Source organism: Vicugna pacos, chromosome 9, assembly GCF_048564905.1.
Source record: "Vicugna pacos chromosome 9, VicPac4, whole genome shotgun sequence".
In the NCBI taxonomy this organism is placed as follows: domain Eukaryota; kingdom Metazoa; phylum Chordata; class Mammalia; order Artiodactyla; family Camelidae; genus Vicugna; species Vicugna pacos.
The window spans coordinates 8,901,755-8,921,110 of NC_132995.1; the positions used below are offsets into that span (position 1 = coordinate 8,901,755).

At 49.8% G+C, this 19,356-nt stretch overlaps 1 long non-coding RNA gene across 1 annotated transcript; it reads right to left on the reverse strand.

The window, feature by feature from the left end:
* Nucleotides 1-406: 406 nt before the first annotated feature.
* Nucleotides 407-3,264, reverse strand: LOC140698052 (uncharacterized). Its single transcript, XR_012075455.1, has 2 exons — nt 3,194-3,264; nt 407-609 (listed from the first exon to the last, which is right to left on the reverse strand). It is a non-coding gene; the product is annotated as an uncharacterized lncRNA (long non-coding RNA).
* Between the last annotated feature and the right edge of the window lie 16,092 nt (nt 3,265-19,356).

Here is a 19,356-nt window from a genome sequence, read left to right on the forward strand (position 1 = left end):
CTCACACAGGAAATCCCCGATGTACACATTGTCACCGATAGAATCACTCACCTACAGTCACATCCATTCACACTGTCACACACCCAGTTTCTTCTCTCTGCTTGGAGATTTGCCCCAGCCCTGGTCACATGAAGCTACTGGATGGGGGGTGTTGCGGGTGTGTGTTGGGGATGAGTGATTAAAACCTCCCAGCTGTGGACAGTTTCCCAGACGGACACAGGATGGAAGGACCTCGGGCTGAAAGAGGCTCAAGAAAGACAGGCAAGAGAACCCAAGGGGCGCGGGGAAAGGAACGGGAGGGAGCTCTCGGGCTGTGGCTCGAGTGTATATATGTGTGCACACAGGTTGTTCACCGTGCGTCTGTCTCCGCTGGTTGGGACCCCAAAAGCAACAGTGCACACGGGAGTCTAAGGCAAAAGCAGCACACCAGAGGAGTGTGCTTGAGTCTATTTTAGTTGTTATTGTTTGGGGGAGTATGAGACAGCTGCGGCGCAGGAGACGCTGGACAGACAGACATGCCGGGGAGGAGGGGGCGCAGACGGACAGATACCCAGCGGAGGCGGTCCCAGGTCAGACAGAAGGAGCGGGTGACAAGCAGACGGCGGCTGTCTAAAGGGAAACCGGCAATTTGGGGACCCGGTTCTCCCCCGCTCCCATCACCGCAGCGCCTCCCCCCCACCCCGGCTCCCGGTCGGCCCGTCTGTCCGCCCGGGCCGGTCCTGGTTGCGCCCTGTGCGGCCGCGCGGCCAGGCCTGGGACAAACAGCCTTTACGTTGCTAGGCGACGGCGTTCCACAGCCCGTCGCGTCACCGCGTCTGCGCGGGCGGGGGGGGCGGGTGGCGCGCGGAGACGGCGGCTGAGTCGTTTGTTGACGTTGCTTGGCAACTGCCGTGGCGCTGCCGGGCAACGCCGGCCGACTGTTCTTTCTCTTAAAGGGGCAGGAACACCTTACAGGATCCGGCTCCTACCGCTGCAGGACTGAGGCGCTGCAGGGAGAGGAGAGGGTCGCTCCCCAGGCATCGGGGAGGTTTAGGGGACTGGAGGCCCTTCTGGAGTAAAGCAAGACTATGAGGCAAGAGCTGTTGATACTTGAAAGTATTTGAGATGTTAGTGTTAGATGTTAGATTGATTGCATATGTGAATGAGCCCACTTGTGGGCACGTATGTCCATGGGGGAGTGGGTGACAGCGATAAACCGATAGAGAGACCCAGATTCAAATACCCACTCTGTGACCTTGACCTGTGACTTCCTTTTTCTGAGCCTCTTTCCTTCCTGAAATGGGACTGATAACATCACCCACCTCCAGAATTGTGACTGTATGGAATCCTGTTAAACACTTAGCACATAGTGAGTGCTCCATACATAACAGGTCTAATTATGTTAGTTGATAACTGGGTTCTGTCCCCACCCACTGGGTTTTGGGATAAATGAGACAGTGTTTGTAAAGTACTTACAGCAGCACAGTGTGCTCAATACAAAGGGGCTGTTGTATTATTACTGATGTTTTTATTATTTCCTCCACTCTGTAAAGGAATACATCCCAGGGCATTGGCAGTCATTGTCTTTCTTGGTGTCTCAGGGTGAAAATTCTATGAAACCCAGCAGATGTGGTGGGAATCCTTGTCATGCTGGGCCCCCTGTCTGACCCTAGAGCAAGTGTCTTGCCCCCTCTGACCCTCTGCTTTTTCCTCAGTGAAACCTGTGATCTCTCACAGCTCACAGAGTCACTTCCAGGTAACGGTCCCAGGTGAAGGGTCCCTTCTTGTTGGGCGTGTCAGGTCAGTGCCCCATGTCTGCAGCATGACTCACGGGGCTATGTTATGTAAAGCTCCTAGATTCTGCACAGAGGGCAGGTTATATAAACGTGTTTAACGTGCATCCTACATATGGGGCCTGGGGAGGGGACCTGGCTTGGTAAGCCTGCAGTTGCCAAACTGACACTGGCTGCTTCTAGGAAGTAGAGCCTACAAAATGTGGGCCACGTGTACACTGTCTCATTGAAAATGTGCCCCTCTTGGGGGTCTGTCCCTCTAAATGGCTGTCTCTCTCAGTCTCTGACTCTTAATGTGTCTCCAGTTTTACTCCACATCTTTCTAACCCTCTCCGTCTCCATTGCACCAACTCTGTGCATTTCTGTCACTCTCTTTCTCTGTTCCTCTGCCTCTCTCCCACTCCCCTTTCTCTGAATCTCCCTCCACTTCTGGGTCTCTCTCTGTGTCTTTGTACCTCTCTTTTATTTTATTATTTACTTTAACTCCCAAACTTGTTCCCAAAAGGATTACACAGATTCTAGACAGCACCAAGCCCCTCAACAATGTCTGCTGTGGGGTGTTGGGATGGTTCCTCTGCTCACTGGGCCTCTGCCCTTCCCTGTTGCAAAATTAGATGTGACAGGGGTCCCCATTACCTGGGGAGATTTATAAAATGGATTGCCCCGGTCCCACACCCAAAAGCTGTGCATCAGAATCTCAGAGAAAGAGGTGGAAGAGATTCCAACATGTGAGATCTTGCCTGAGTGATTCTGTGCTGCAGACCTGAGGCCTCCACACACATGTCACGGTGCCAGGTTCTGATGTCACATGATAGGTGAGGTTCTGCAGAGACACCGCTAGGGACAAGAGTGATTTCCATGGCAGGCAGAGGATCCTGAGTGTGAAGGAGTCAGGGAGACAGAGCTTGGGGTCAGGATAGGGACAGAGAGAGACAAAGATAACAAGACACAGAGGAAACAGAGACAAAAAGATACAGAGATGGAGAGACATGGAAACACGAAGAGATAGAGACAGAAACTGCATTTCCTGCACACCTCCTGAAAATGCACCTCCGTGGTGGAGGGCCACATTGCTATCGGCGTGCCAGTGTGTGACTGTGTTAAACAGGTTGCTGCAGGCAGCACTGGGGTGTGCCGGGTCCGGTGTTGGGATTGACTGTGGGAAGCAGGTGCAGGGCTGGGAGGTTCTGGGTGGATCCTCTTTACATGTACCTGCCTGCCTTTAAGCCAGTGTCCCGGGCCAGCATGGGTGACTGACGTTCTGAACACCAGTCAGGTAGCATTCTCCATCAGGCCACCACTTTCTACGCCCATTGGGTGCGGCTGATGAGGATATAGCTCCAGGGTTCCTGGGGCCCATACGGATCAGTTTGGGTATAGCTCCAGACCCTGAGGGTGTTTTGGACTTGGGGGTAGCCAACCTAATAGAGAGGTACCGTCCTTGGAGCCAGACTGAGCTGTGAGTCCTTCGGCAAATTGAGTGACCTCTTGGGACCTCAGTTTCTTCGCCTGTAAAATAGGGATGACAGGGACTTCTATGGGGATGTTGTGAGCACCCCCAAACATAATGGTGTGCCATCATGATGGCTAGCATCTACTGAGGGCTTGCCGTGAAGGTACCTGTCAGCAAATTCTGCAGTTCTACGTTCAAACACCTCCAGAATCTGATCTCTGCTGCCCCTAGGCCTTTGCACTTGCTGCTCCCTGCACCTGGGATGTTCTTGGCCCAGATAACTGCATGGCTTCTCCCTCACCATCATCAGATCTTTGCTCAAGCATCACCTTCTCATGTAGGCCTTTTCTGACTGCCCTATTTAAAAGGGCAACCCCAACTCTCCCTTCCCTCTCCAACTCCCTGGCACTTACTACTTTCCAAAGTGCTATATAATTTGCTTATTTGGCTTATATATTGCCCAACACCTCCCTTCCCACTTCCAAAGTGTAAGCTCCCAGGAGGACAGGGATGTTTGTCTTGTTCAGCATTGAATATCCAGCACTTACCACAGTGCCTGAAAGGTAATGGGCGCTCGATAAATATCTGTTGAATGAATGAGTGACGGATGGGGTGTGCCAGGATTGTGCCAGAAGCTCTAGGTCGGTGAATTCAGTGAATCCTCACAATAGCCTTATTGTCACAACAGCCATATGTGCTATGCATTTTACAGATACAGAAACCGAGAGTCAGAGAGGGAAGTCCCTGTGACAGAAGCGCAAAGGCCCTGACGATCTGAGGTAGATTATCCTGCCTTCAGGGGCGTCCCTACGAACCCACGAGTTGTCTGTGTTTAGCCTCACTACCCTCATGTTTATTTCGGGGCCTGGTCCTTGTTTGCCTTGCCGCGCGGTCTCTCTTTATCACTGCGCCCCAGCCAACTCCCTGTGGCTTCAGCCTCCACCAATAGCTCCGCGTTTCTGGCTCCGGGGCCTTGAATCTCTACTTCCGCGATTGCTGTCTCCCCGGATCTCTGCGCCCCGCAGGCCTCCGGAGGCCAGGGCCGCTGCCCAGCGCGCCCGCCCCGCGTCCTCGCGCAGTCCAGCCCCGGCGCAGCCGGGCTCGCAGCGGGCCGCCCAGGGGCGGGCGGGGACTGTTGCCCGGAGACCAATGTTTTGCCGCCGCAAACTGGGTCTCTGGGCCACCGCGGGGGGGCGGCCTGGGAACCCGCGCCGGGCGTGGGAGCCGGCCGGGGAGGGGCGCGGACGGCTCGGGGCCTGGGACCCGGGAGAGGCCGGGGGGATCTGGCGGCTGTCTGGAGCCAGGAGGGAATAGGGGATCCGATTTGGGGGGATAAAGTAGGGCTGTTGGGGCAGTTTCTGGGAGACAGAGGGGGCTGTGATTAAGGACGAGAAAGTTATTAGAGGTCACTCTGAAGGAGGTGGGGAGGGGTCTGGGAAAGATAGACGGTGGGAGAATCTTGGGTGGGGGGACAAGGGAGGAGATTGGGAGGGCAGGGGCTGGGTAGGAAGGTAGGGGGTAGTTTGAGGGAGCAGGGAAAGGGGCCCCAAGATGGGTGAGTGAAAGGCGTGGGAAACTGGACTTTCAGGGGATTCGGAAATCACGAGGGACTGGTGTGAGGGCAGGGAGTTTGGGGAAGGCAGGGTGTAGGGGACAGATACATCTGCAGGCTCGAGGGTAGAGCTGAAATTTAGGGGGTACAAGAAGTGAGGGTAGACAGTTTGGGGGAGATAAGGATCCCTGAGGAGGAAGAGGAGGCTAAACCCGGCCGGAAACAGGGGTGAATCAGAGGAGGGGGTGCCCTTGCCACTTCCAGGCTCCCGGCGGGAGAGCCTCTCCCCGCCCATTGTCCCCAGCCTGGCCAGGACGTCCGGCGACATCCCTGTGGACGCGACGTCGGGGTTATGTAACACTGCCGGCCCGGGAGAGGGGCGGAAGTTAGGACTCCCGGGTTCCTCTCCACGCCCCATCCCAAGGGAGGGACATGGGTCGGTATCCCGAGCGGCTTGTGACATCACACGTAGGCGGAGTCCACCAGAGGCGCGAACTCATTTTCTTACTCACCCCGACCCCAAATGGGAAGCCGAGGACTAAGATCTGAGACCCTGGGTTGGGAAGGGTATCCCTTGCAACGCCATCTGCTGAGACAGCCGGATGGCCACGGCTGCTAGCAAAAAGGTAAACTGAGTCCCAGAGAGTGCTGACACTTTTCGTTTGATTCAGTCATTCAGCAAAGATGTATTGGGACCCTACAGTGTGCCAGTTACTGTCTCAGGTGATGGGGACAAAGCAGCAAACAAAACAAAAGCCTCTGATCTCAGCAGCCCCTGGGCTGACCTGATTCTGAGCCCAGACTGACTCCACCCCACCCAAACCTCACTGAAATTAGAGCCTCAAATCATGGATCCCCTCACCCAACCTCTGGGAGACTCTTCCCTAGGGCAGGGGACAGAACGCATCTCTCAGCTTGTGAGTCCCTGGTCTCTGAATGACTGCATCCCTGTCGCCCCCACCCTCATGGCCTGTCACTTCCTCCTAGCCTCATCCCCCCAACAGGGCATGACTAGAGATGCTGGTCCTAATAGGGAGTTGGCGAATCACTCAGACGTCATAACAGCCGGCTGTGCCATCACCGTGTCCCTGAGATGTCATCCAGTGGCCTTGGTCTCCTATGAACACACTTACGGGGCCTGAGGAGGGGGCACTGCCCTGCTGCCAGAGGTACCTCAGCCCCCACCAAGGGAGTGACTTACTTCCATCTAAACCCTTCATCAGAAGGCTCTGGAAGGTACCTTCCTAGCTTCCTTCACTCCTCCTCCAGGCAGCCTCCATGAACTCCCTGCCACCCACCTCCAGTTCCCTGGGCTCTAGATCCTGGCCCTTTGGACTTTTCCCTTTCTGACCTCACCTGCCCCCATGCCTTCAATTTTGAAAATCCTTCAAAGCCAGGCTCTTGAAAAGGCATATCCCTGCCCCTCTCCAAGCCTCAGTTTTCACTTCTCTAAAATGGGTACAGCAATGGTGACCGGCCCACACATCTAGGTGCTGAGTGATTTGAGCAAGACCACTTCTGTGATGGGCTTAGCATAGGCTGGGGACATCCTGAATGCTCAATGAATCCTACTGGCCAAGGTACACAAGTAGTTAACAGAAGTGGGGATCAGAGGGAGGAGGGAAATTTACTTTGTCAAGGTATACTTTTTTGTATTTGCCAATACATGTTCACCAAGTTTTGAAAAAAATCTTTTAAAAACTATTAAAAAATTACCACCTCTGGACTGACTTTGAAACTTATCTGGGCATCCTCTACCCACACCTGTTCATCCTCCTCTTGGGCCTCATATCAGGAATGACCCCACCATCCACCCTGCCCCTGGGTGGAGACCTGGGCCTCATCTTGAGTGCCTCCTTCCCCTCACAGCCTCTTAGCCACCAGATCTGGTCCTTCTCACCTCCTCACTGCCCTCAAATCTTTTCTCTCCTTTTTCCCCTCCTCCCTCACCTCCCTAGGTCCAGGCCCCTCCTCTCCCCCTCCCTTCCTCAATCTACCTCCAGGAAGCAGTCAGAAAGTTCTTACTAAAGCACAAATCTGCCTCTGTCCCTCCCCTGCTCAGAACCTGCCATGGCTCCTCAGAGCCCTTGATGGAAATAGTTCAGTTTCCTCACTATGGCCCGTGGGGCCCAGTTCTATCTGGTCCTTGCTGATTTTTCCAGTCTCCTAATTCCTGGATCTAACTGCATGATTTTTCTTATCCTAAAGGATCTTCCAGCTTGCTCCCTCTGCCTGGTGGCTGAGCCCCATCCAGACAACATAACAACTGGACACATGGCTAAAGCTTGTTGTCCATTAGGGACAGGGATGTTACCACCATCACTTGAGGCTGCCTTCCATCCACAGCCAAACAGCTCTGCCTGAATTTTCACTAAAGCAACATCTGTCTACTACCTTCTGCTCCCTGGGGCCACACTCCTGTGATATTTCAGGGGCTAGAAAGATGCAGACTTTGAACCTCAGGAAAACGTGGTGTAAGATCTTTGAGGCTGATTCTTGGAGTAGGCACTGAAGAGTCAGAGATATCAGAATGGGAAGGTACCTTAGAGGGTCCAGGTGCCAAGGGGAGACAGAGGCCCAGAGGGAGCAGGGTTCTAGTTGGGCCCACTGCCTGGAGCCATTGTGCCCAATCACTGACTGGATAGAGAGGAAAGAATCATAGTAGACTTGGGTTTGGTGAACAAAACAGTGGGTGCCAGGCTGAGCCCTGACTCTGCTGACACAGAGACCTCAACCTTAGTGATGGCAGACCTGCATCTGTCCCCAGCCTGAGCCCCAACCCTGGCACCAGCCTGAATCCCTGACCCTCGAAACAGGATGAGCCCCTGAAAATAGTCGAGACCCACTACTAAGCCCACCCCATCCACTACAGCAACTAACCAAGTCGGAGCCTCTCCCCACACCGCCTCAACCCTCTGCTTGTGACTTCCTGTTACCTCCCCATCCTCCCCCCAATAGAGGTGGAGCTGAGGACTGAAATGAAGGAGGGGGGCGCGGAGATTCGGAAAGACACAAGATTGGTGCTGCGGATGGGGAGGGAGAATAGGGACAGGGCTTCGGGATGGGTAGGTTGAGGGGTGGGGATGAATACCAGCTGAGGACATGGAGAGGCGGTACGGCTGGGCTAAGAATGAAGATTAGAATAGGGAAGGGGGAAGGGGATGAAGGATGAAGGGAAAGCTGAGCATGGGGTGGAGGAGACAGGGAATTTGGGGGATGGAGGGGATAAAAGGTGCCGATTCGAGGCTGGTAACAGGTTGGGGGTGGGGGATGCGGGCTGGGGTCACAGTTGGGGCAGTGCGGGGACGGCGGGGGTCGCTCGTCCGGCCAGGATAGCGCCGTGAGGCCCAGCTGAGCCCAGCCCCATCCCCCTGCCCGCCGCTGCCTCCCTTTCCGCTCCCCGGAAGCGCTGAGTCGTTCTGCCTTATCTGGGGGCCGCTATTTCGGGCTCTGCTCAGAGCACGGGGACTATTTTTAGCGGCGCTCGGGTAAAAATGGACGCGGTACCGCGCGGGTTCCCGAGGCCGTGCGCGCTCCCTCGCGAGAACTGGGCGCCGGGGGCGCGCGCCTGAGTCACCTCCTTCCCGCCCGCCCCTCTGCACGGTGAGGAGCGCGGGCTCCGGACATCCCCCGCCCAATCTGCACAAGCCTCTTGGGTTCCTGGGCGCCCGACAGCCAGCGGCGCTCAGAATATTCCAGGACCGTCGGGACGCATCCACCGGGGAGCAAGCGGCTGAAGGCCTACTTTTGGGCAGAGGCGCCGCGCCCCCTGGTGGCCCCCGCGGGGATCTCAGGCAGGGACTGGTCCAGGAGTCGTCCCCCCCCCACCCCCTGCCACACACCTATTTTATAAATGACGAAACTGAGGCCGTGAGAGGAACTGGGTTGGGGGTGTTGCATCATGAATTGCAAGTTACATTCGTTCAATTTAAGCTTGAACACCTCCCTTAGTGGAGAACTCACCACCTATCAGAAAACTAGGCACTTTTTGCTTTTCTAAGTAGTATTTATCTAGTCATTCAACAAGTATTTATCAAGGGCCTCATGTGTGCCATTAAGTGCAGCCTGAATGATGAGAAGGGGCATCTAAAACGACCTTCTGGTCTCATGCAGTCCTCTCATCCTGTTACATAGATCTGGAGACAGAAGCCTGGAGAAGAACCAGTTGGAGACTGAGCTTGTAGAATGTAGACTGCATGAGCTTTGCGTAACTGTTGAGCTCCAGTTTGGTGTCCTCCTGAGCCTGGGAGCTCATTACCTCCTGGCATATAGATACCATTCATCATCATCAGTAGCAGGTGATTACTAGTTTTTAAATAATAGCTACCTTTTGTCCTGTGCCTACTCTTTGCTGAGAAGTCTACTAAATGCCTCTCCTGCATTAATTCATGAAATCCTCACCCTAACTCTCAGAAGTGAGGTAATTATCCCCATACCCCATTAACAGATGAGAAAATCTATTTTCCTATCTCCCTTTTCTCCCAGCCACATGGACATCTACAGCTTTGGCAGCCTTCTGCTTGTTCGTTGGGAAACCACCCCTTCCCCCATTCAGTTCACCTGGTTGTCTTGGGGCTTACCCCATCCTCCCTTTCTGGGGAAGGGCACATGCCCCAGGCCCAGCTAATCAGAGCATTCTAATTGGTCTGTCCTTTGACTACAGTGATTGGTTGAGAGGTGAGCATGTGACCCAGTTGGGCCAACAAGGGATGGAACCATTGGACAGGAGACCTTTCTTTGCTCTAGGGTGGCTGAAAGGATGGAATGTGAGCCTAGAGCTGCTGGGGCCATCTTTGCCACCTGAAAGAAGGTCTTGCTGAGGGAAAAAAATCAGAGAAATGTGAAACCCAGATGTGGGACAGTGATTTCACATCATCATTTGAACTCCTGGATCAAGCTGTGACTGAAGCTGGTTTTACTCCTTGATCTTTTAAAAACATGAGCCAAAAAGTATAAATAAATAATTAATTAATTAAAAAAGAAAGAAAAAAATGTGAGCCAAGATATTTCCCTAAACCAGTTTGCGTTTGAAACTGAGAGGCTCCCAATTGATTCACTTTCTCTCTCCACCTCCTCTGCCACCAGGAACTGATCCTGATACTTTCCACTGCCCCCAGTCCTTGCGAATGAATCACTGTACACCCCCCACAAAGCCCCACCATTCATTACACACTGCCCCCGTGAAGGCATGGACTGCTTGTATACATCTGGGCCCCCTGCCCTCTCCCCACAATTGGACAAGCACTCTTGTAGGGGCTCTGGGTCTGCTCATGTTCATGTCCCTAGGCGCAGACGGGGATGAGAACCTGACACCGAGGCCGCTGTCCTGGGCAGGACCACTTTCCACCGTCATTACTGGCTGATGGTGATTTTACCCTGCTTCACCCTCCACTTTCTCCCACTCTCAGGATCATTCTCTGTCTGAGCTCTACCAGCCTCCCAGCCTCTGCCTTACCGTCCCTCCCACACTCTAGATCCATGTGTCTAGAAGCCTCTTGGATCCCCCCCCCCGCCGGATGTCCTACTGAATTTCACCTTGACCTCAACAGCTTCTTCCCACACCTGTGCCTACTGTTCCCAGGTCCCCAGCTCAGGCTTGGTCCCACACTGACCCTGTCTCATGGACCAGAGTTCTTAGCCTCATCCTGGTGCCTTCCTCCCCTCACCTCCCACTGCCCATCACTCATCTCCATTCTATCTTTGAAAGGTTTTATGTGTTCTCCTTCCTCCTCCTCCCTACTCTGGTCCAGCTGCCTCCTTTGTCCCTTTCCCCCACTTTGTCCTTCCCTGAACCCTTCCCTGGTTTCCTGTCCCTTCCTATCTAGAAGGATCTTGCTAAACCACAAACCTGCTCCTGCAGGTCTCTCCCCTGCTCAGAGCCTGCTACGGCTCCCCAGTGTTCTAGTCCTGTGACCTACAAGGCCTTCTGTGGCCTGCTGCCTTCTTCAGTCCCACCTCTTGCCCCCTCCTCACCGCTTTCCCCAACGCACATTCACCCTGCCCTCAAACAATACTCGGACAGCTGACCTTTCTTCAAATGCATCATGCTCCGGCCTGCCTCCGGACTGGAGCATTCTGTTCCCTCTGCCTGAATACCTTTCCCATCCTTCTCCACCTAGTGAATATTTCTCCATGCTTTGGTCTAACACAGCCATCCCCTCCATTGAGAAACCTAGCATGATTCTTTCTGAGCTAAGCCCGGCCCCCTCCTCTCAAGAAACCTGGTTGCTGCTGTAGCTCATTCTTTGGGGCTGGCGGTGTGCAGGGCCTTTTGCACGCACGATCTCACCGGGTCCTCCCAGCACCCTCAGGGCACAGGAACAAACACTTCCGGTTTCTGGATGAAGAACTGGGACTCACAGAAAAGGAATCCCAGCCAGGGAGGGGACAGAGTCAGGATTTGAACTCATGATCTCATACAGTCTGGATCTCAGCCATTTATGCTGAGTATCTCAGTTTGTAAGTTTTTATTTTGTAACACTCCCAACAGAGGCACATATTGTGAATAAAAAATATACTCCGTATACCAAGTGGCCACAAAGTTCTATGTGGCCCTGTGATCTCTCTTGGTTAAGTCTCAGATAAACTTTATCAACCTGATGGAGGCAGGGATTTCAGAGTATCCTTTAAGCCACAATTTTGGCATGAGCATCGGTCATTCTGCTTGAATGTGCTTCTCACATGGATTGTTCCAGAAAACCACAAGGAATTCTGAAGTTCAGTAGCCCCAGAACAAATGGCGCCCCAGCATCCGACGTCCTCCCAGATGGAGAGACAGCAAATACCACGGATCAACGCTGTCCATGAGAAATATGATGTGAGCCACATGTTCAGGCTTCACATGTGTTGGTGTGCCTCCAGGGGACAGTGTGGCTTAAAGTCAAGAACCTGGATGCTGTGGACAGTGTAGGGAGGGTGGAGATCATTGGTAGAGCACATGCTTAGCATGCACCAGGTCCTGGGTTCAATCCCCAGTACCTCCATTAAATAAATAAGTAAATAAAGAACCTGGATGCTGAAGCCAGACTGTGGGCCTCAAACGACAAATCTGGAGCTTCCAAACTGCAACTCAATCTGTCTACACCTCAGTTTATTCCTCTATAAAAGGGGAGTCACCAACAAGACCTCAGAAGGGTTTTGTGGAGATTAAATTAATGAACTGATATTAAACACTTAGAACAGGATTTGGCGCATATTAAGTGCTGTATAGGTGTTGGCTTTTATTATTATATGGCATTTTGTGAAAGAGATCTCTCAACTCCACATTAACAGTTGAAGAAAACAAACCCCCTTAAAGACTTCCCATCCTGGTTGTGGAAGATGTTCAGAACATGGGGACACACACAACTTCTAACCACCACATGTAAGATACATAGACCATTCTGGGTTCTTAAGGGCAAGAGCTTCAACATTCAGAATGTTGATGGGTCCAAAAGGAGGTGAGTCATGACTGTAAAATCCATGCCAGATTAGGTAGACTTAGTGCTATAAAAGAATGTAAACTATCTCATTAAAAATTGCTTGAAAAATAAAGGAAAAAAAATTCTATGCTGGAACGGGCATGGGCACTCCCGATCTAAACTCTGCCACAGATTTTCCTGTTCTCTTTTCTGTTTTGATCTGTGTAGTGGGTTGAATGGTGCACCCCTCTTGCATCCATTAAGCCCACCTGAGACCTGTGAAAGGGAACTTAGTTGGAAAAACGGTCTATGCAGATGCATTTAAGTTTAGGATCTTGAGATGATATCATCCTGGATTACCCAGGTGAGTCCTAAACCCAATGGCAAGTGTCCTTAAAAGAGAAAGGCAGAGGGAGATTGGACACAGATAGCAGAGGAGTTGGTCATGTGAGGACGGAGGCAGAGATTGGAGTGATAGGGCCAGAAGCCCAGGACACCTGGGGTCACCAGAAGCTGGAAGAGGCAAGGAACAATCTTCCGCTAGGACCTTCAGAAGCAGTGTGGCCCTGCTGATACCTTGATTTAGGATTTCCGGCCTCCAGAACCATGAGAGAACAAACTTCTGTTGTTTTAAGCCATCAAACTTGTGGTAGTTTTTCAGGGAGCCACAGGAAGTGAATACAGCCTGTTCAGGAGCCTGTCTCCTTCCACCTGGAAGACAGGGTTTCTGTGGCTTTCAGATGCTGTCTCATAGGAGGAAACTGAGGCTCAGAAAGAAGGCAGAGCCAGGATTAGAACTCAGGTCCCCAGAAACTCATCCAAGATCCATAGGTCACTGTGAAAACTTGCAGTGTCTTTTGCCCATTAAAAAATATGGAATGCCTCTTGAGTTTTCTTTTGAGGTAGTGGTTGAGAACACAAGCTTTTTTGTTGGATTCCTGGTTTGTTTGCTTGCATGCTGTGTGGCCTCAGTCAAGAGACTAACCTCTCTGTGCTTCAGTTTCTCCTGCTATAAAATAGAGATAACAAATCACCTTAGTAGGCTGTGATGTAGAGTATATGAGAATTGATCAACTTTGCCATTTGATAGTCCTGAAAGTCTTTGCAAATGCTATAAGACAAGAAAAATTAAACAATATGTAAAGATGGGAAGGTAAGATGTAAAATTGCCATTTGGATCATTTTAAAGAAAAGCTAAGAGAATCCACAAACTATTTTAAACAGAATTTGTCCAGATTGCCTGTTAGAAGGTCAACCAATAGTATTTAATAATACTCATCAACTAGAAGTTATAAAAGAAATAAGATAAGGAGTTAAGAAAAATATCATCTCCATGTACGCTGGTGACTCTCAGGTTTCAATTTTTTAAAATTGATCTACAGCACTATGTTAGTTCCACAAATTTCAAAGTTGAGCCCAGAGTTCTCCCCTGCCTCTTTGACATTCCCACTGGGATGTCTCAAAGTTTTCTCCAACCCTAAGGGGCTCAGTCGGAATTCTCAACCTTCTTCCCCACTCTGCTCTTTTGGTTCATGTTACAGCCCTCAGACCCTTCTGACTCCCCATCACCCTAGACCAAGCTACCATCTGATCTACCCTGGACAACTATGGTCACTTCTGCACTGGGCTTCCTGCTTCCATCCTTGGCTCCACTACCATCCTTTCTCCACTCAGAATAAAATCCAAAATACTTACCATGGCTTTCAGGGCCTTACATGATCTGATCATTTGATTATCTAGCCTTCAATCTTGACATTCTCTCCCTCTCACCCTGTGTTCCAGCTACGTAGGCCTAGCAATTTATTACCACAGGGCCTTTGCACAAGCTGTTCCCACTGCCTCGAAAGCTCTCTCTTCTTTTATCTAGCAGACTCCCAGTCGTCCTTTAGGTCTCCTCTTAAATGTTCCTTTGATGGAGAAACCTCTCCTATTCTCCCATTTCCCAATCCCAGGTAAAGGATGTTCTGCATTCTTGTCCTTAGTATAACACTTACCAGGTGTATATGATTATTAGTTCAGTGATTCTTAAACTTTTTGGTCTTCGAGCCCCCTATACTCTTACAAATTATTGAGGACTCTGGAGGGTTTTTGTTGATGTGAATTATCCATATTTACTGTTTAAGAAATTAAAACTGGGCTGGGGGAGGGTATAACTGAAGTGGTAGAGCGCATGCTTAGCATGCATGAGGTCCTGGGTTCAATTTCTAGTATCTCCATTAAAAATAATAAAATAACTAAACCTAATCACCTCCCCCCAGAAAAAAAGTAATTAAAACAGAAATTTATGCAATATTTATGAATTCATTTTAATATAATTTGAAGAACCAATTTCAGGTTAACATAAATCATATCCTTTTAATTTAAAACAACCATATTTGCTAAGACAAAAAAAAATTTAGTGAGAAGAGGGGCATTGTTTTGCAAATCACTGTAATGCCTAGCTCAACAGAAGGCAAGTGGGTCTTCACATCTGCTTCTATGCTCAGTCATCATGATATTGTGCAGGCTGAAATGTACACTCAGGAGAGAGAAAGTGCAAAAGGCAGGTAAGGGTCTTAATTTTATTGTGATAATCATTTTGACATCGGGGACCCTCTTGAAAGAGTGCTTGGGATCCGCCCAGGTTTCTGTGGACTACACTTTGAGAATCACAGTAACCTGCGAACTGAAACTCTGGTTCAAGAGACAGCTCTGACTATGAGCAAAATGAGCTCAGACATTCTCTGAGCCTCAGTTTCTTCATCTCTAACACAGGGGTGGTGATGAGGAAAATAATTAAAACTACCTCCCTCCAAGGGTTGTGGTGAGATACATAGGTGGTAACTCTCCAAATCACCCTTGGCATGTTGCATACAATAAACGCTTGCTATTAGAGTTTGGGAAACGTCAGTTTATTTTATTACCAAACACTTTTTTATTCCTGCCATTAATTTCTCCAGAGGCCTGGAGTGCTGGTGACCTGGTGATGACTGAGAAAGGCCTGGCCCTGCCCTCATAGGGGTCCCAGTCCAGCAGGTCACAGAGTTTTCATTTATGAGGGAGCGCCCTTAGCACCAGGTCCCTGAGGATCATGAGTTATTAAGACTGAGGACGCAGGGAAAGGCATTCTAGGGAGTGGCAACAGCATGCAAGGAGCCATGGCAAACGGAGAGGAGGACAGCTGTGCCCTGATGGTTGACCAGATTATTGTGTCCATTTCTCTGTGCCCAACGCACCTCAGTCCTGCTGTAGTGAGAAGTAAGTGTGTAGGTCTGGTTCATCTCCCTCCTTCCCAGCCCCTCCGTCTTATATAAAGTTATTTTCTTAATTCTGCGTTCTTCTGGGGAAAGTCCCACCTCTGAGCTAACCCCAGTTTCTCATGTTGCAGATTCTCCCTTTGGCTGTATATCCATCAAACTTGGGACGTCCCAGCAGAAGAGGTGCCTGGGATGGCGCGGGGTCGGGGCCAGGCGCTTCCACTGCCCCTCTCCGGGGGCCGCCGTTCGGGGCCGGTGAGTCAGCCCCCGGCGGCTCCCGCGTCATCCCGGCCGTTCAGCTCCGCTATTTCGGGCTCCGGGCGCTATAAATAGAGGCTCGCCGAGCGGAGCCGCCCCCCCTCTGCTGGGGCCCCCCTGCGTCCCCGGCCCCGCCGCGATCGCCGGGCCGCGCGTCACCGCGGCTAAGTTTAGAGGCGGGTGGGGACGCCGGCCGGGTCACTGCGCCCCTCGGCCGCACCCCGACTTCCAGAATCTTCGGTCTGGCGGCAATCTGGCCCCCACCCGAAGTTCCTCGGGCGTAATTAGGGGTGGGGTTCCCCATATTCTCCATCCCCACCCCAGTTCTTCGGAGGCGCAGAGGAATCTCGAAGTTGTGATTAGGGGACGGTTTGGGAGTGGAGCAGGGTCCGGACTCCGGTGAACTTCGGTTGCGGCTGGAATTTGAATTTGGAGCGTTTGGAAGATGGACGAGGAATCAGAGTTGGGGACAGCTGTTAGATTCGAACTCGCTGCTCTAGGCGCTAGGAAGATTCGAATCCGGGATCTGAAAATTCAGGTTTGGAATTTAGTGTAGGAATCAAACTTGGAGATAATAATGTAGAATCGAGGGCAACTTTCTCAGGCTCAGAGTTACACGAACGCACTCAGCGGGGCCTTTGCCGCACTTCGGCGACAGAGAAACGGGTTGGGAGAAGCAAAGGGCCTGCCTGCCGCCTTCTTGGGGCGTCTTGCCCTGGGGATGGTTCTGGCAGAGCAGTTCCCGGCGCCCCTACACCCCAAATCCTCTTGTGGGGCGCCGTCGCCCCCTAGCGGAAAAAACACGAGTTGCAGGTTTGGTTGGTTATTCCCATTCCTCAAGCCAGCCCAGGCTGGCTTCCTTCTAGAAACACCGTCTGCCCTTGGATTCAGAGACACATCTTCAAAGTTCTTCTCTCTGTATCTGGGGATTCGGCTCATTCATATGTCAAATGAGCTATTGATACCTAAGGGAAGGGTTATTGTGAGGACTTAGCTCATAGTAAGTGCTCAATTTATCTTGGTGGTTATCAAGTTGATGGTAACATTTCTATTATTTCTAGAGCCCCTCTTCCTGTGACTGTGTGGCTCCTCCCCCTATATATCATCTTCAGAGCACATATGACTGAAGTGCTCTTGTTTCGTTTTTATGTCTGTCGCCCCCTCCCCCCATGAGACCATCAGCTTGCAGGGCAGGGACGGTGGTCTGATTTATTGGCATCTGTGTGCACAGTGCCTGCCACAGGTGCTCAACATGTAGTTATTCAAGGAATAAATAAACCATCCATCTCAAGACTGATCTCTGTGGTCTTATTAAATTCTCACAACCTCAGCAGTTACACTGGGAAACTGAGACACCAAGTGGTGAAGTCCATTGTGGTAGGACTCCACTATTTCTTTTGTTCATTCATATAACACATGATTCAGTAGCGCCTTCTGGTTTGGGGCAGGATGATGCAGCCGTGATGAAAACAGTTTCAGCCCCTGCTTGCTGAGGACTTGTTCAAGGGCTGTTTTATTTGTATGACAAACTTGAATCCTGCACTTACTGCATGCCAAGTACAGACGTAGGCACTCTGCATAGAACTTATTTCTTTCTCCTAACAACCGTTATCCCCGTTTTAGAGATGAGCAAACTGACACACATGGAGATACTGAATTACTGGCATAAGGTCACACTGCTAGTAAGTGATCCTGGGGAAAAATTACACCCAGTGATGAGGCTGCTTATGAAGGAAGGAGAATCAGGGAGATGGGAGACTTTTCATCAGCCACCCAGACGTCGTTGGGGAGATGGAGGACCAGTATCTTCTAACTTTGCCAGAAAAAGAAGTAGGCACCCAGAATTTGAGCTTCCGATTGTGAAGATCAAATAAAAACATTTTCAGATGAACAAGACTCAAAGAGTTGCTATCCAGAATGTTCTCTGAAAGAGTTAGAAGAGAATGTACTCTAGCAAGAAGTAAAAATGAATTCAGAAGGAAGAAAGTTATAAAGAGTAACAGAAAATTGTTATGAGTTGAATTGTGTCCCCACAAAAAAAGATATGTTGAGGTCTTAACTCCCGTTTTTCAGAATGTGACTTTATTTGGAAATAAGGTCTTTACAAAGATAAGTTTAAGTGAGGCCACTAATCCAGTTTTACTGGCGTCTTTTTGAAATGGGGAAATTTGGACTCAGAGACAGACATGTACAGAGGGAAGACAGACACACAGGGAGAAGCTGGCCATCTATAAGCAAAGGAAGGCCTGAGGCTGCCAGAAGATAGGAGAGAGTTCTGGAACAGATCCTTTCTTAGTGCATTCAGAGGGAGCATCACCCTGCCAACATCTTGATTTTGGACTTGCTTATTCCCCAGAACTGTGAGACAATAAATTTCTGTGGTTTAAGCCACCCAGTTTTTTGTACTTTGTTACAGCAGTCCTGGGAAACTAATACCATGAACCAATTATATAAATAAAAATTAATTAGTGGGGAGGGTATAGCTCAGTGGTAGAGTGCATGCTTAGCATGCATGAGGTCCTGGTTTCAATCCCCAGTACCTCAACTTAAAAAAAAATAGTTAATTAGAAAAAAAAATCTTTTTACAGTAGGTTTCTAACAAAAGCCAAAGTCAATGGAGAAATAGAGATAGTGTATTCATGGATTCGAAAAAGATGTCAATCTTCTTGTAATTAATCTATCAATTCAAAGCAATTCCAATCTCAATCCCAATAGGAGTTTTCGTGGAACTAGAAAAACAGCTTCTAAAATCCATCTCGAAGAGAAAATGTACAAGAATGGTAAAGACAGATTTGAAACTGAACAGAGGTGGGGGATTTGCCTCATGTGATATCAAAACATATCCAAGTAAAATAATCAAACCGTCTGAAACAGAGGAAAGGAACAGATAAAGAGATGAATGAAACATAATAGAAATGTCAGAAACAGACCTTTCTAGATATGGGAATTTGGCATATGATAAAGGTGGAATATGAAAACTAGGGAAAGGACAGACTTTTAAAGTAAATGGCATCAGGACAATTGGCTACACCCATCATAAATGCCCACCTTAGTACATTTTCAAAAATAAGCCTCATATGGATTAAAGACAGAAACAAAGTCAAAACTAGGAAAATATTAAAAGGAATGATAGAGTATATTTATGACCTTGGGGTATTACAAGCCTCTTAAACACACCAAAAACAAAAGTCAGGATAGAGTAGATTGATAATACAGGTGTGAATAAACACTAAGAACTTCTGCATGATAAAAAATAAGTAAACAAAGTTAAAATAGAAATGAAAAAGAGGAGGAAATATTTGAAATATATGTAACTAACCATTAGAATTGGAATCTGTAAAGTACTACAAATTAATAGTAATAAAAAGGCATACAACCCCATTTTAAAAATGGGCATTCATAAATAGTCTAATAAACCTCTAGGATTTGAAAAAAATGGGCAAAGGATATGAGCAAGCAACTCACGGAAAACAAAATATTTAAGACCAATAAACTCACAAAAATGATGTTCTCTCTTCTTAGTAATCAGAGAATTGCAAGTTAGAACAGTGTGATACTATCCTTTCAGGAAATGACTAATACTAACTCATCAGCCAGGACTCTACTCAGATGTCCCTTTCTCTAGGAAGTTTTTCCTGACCCTCGGGGTGGCTTAGGTGTCCCCTACCCCACTCTCCCCCTGGCC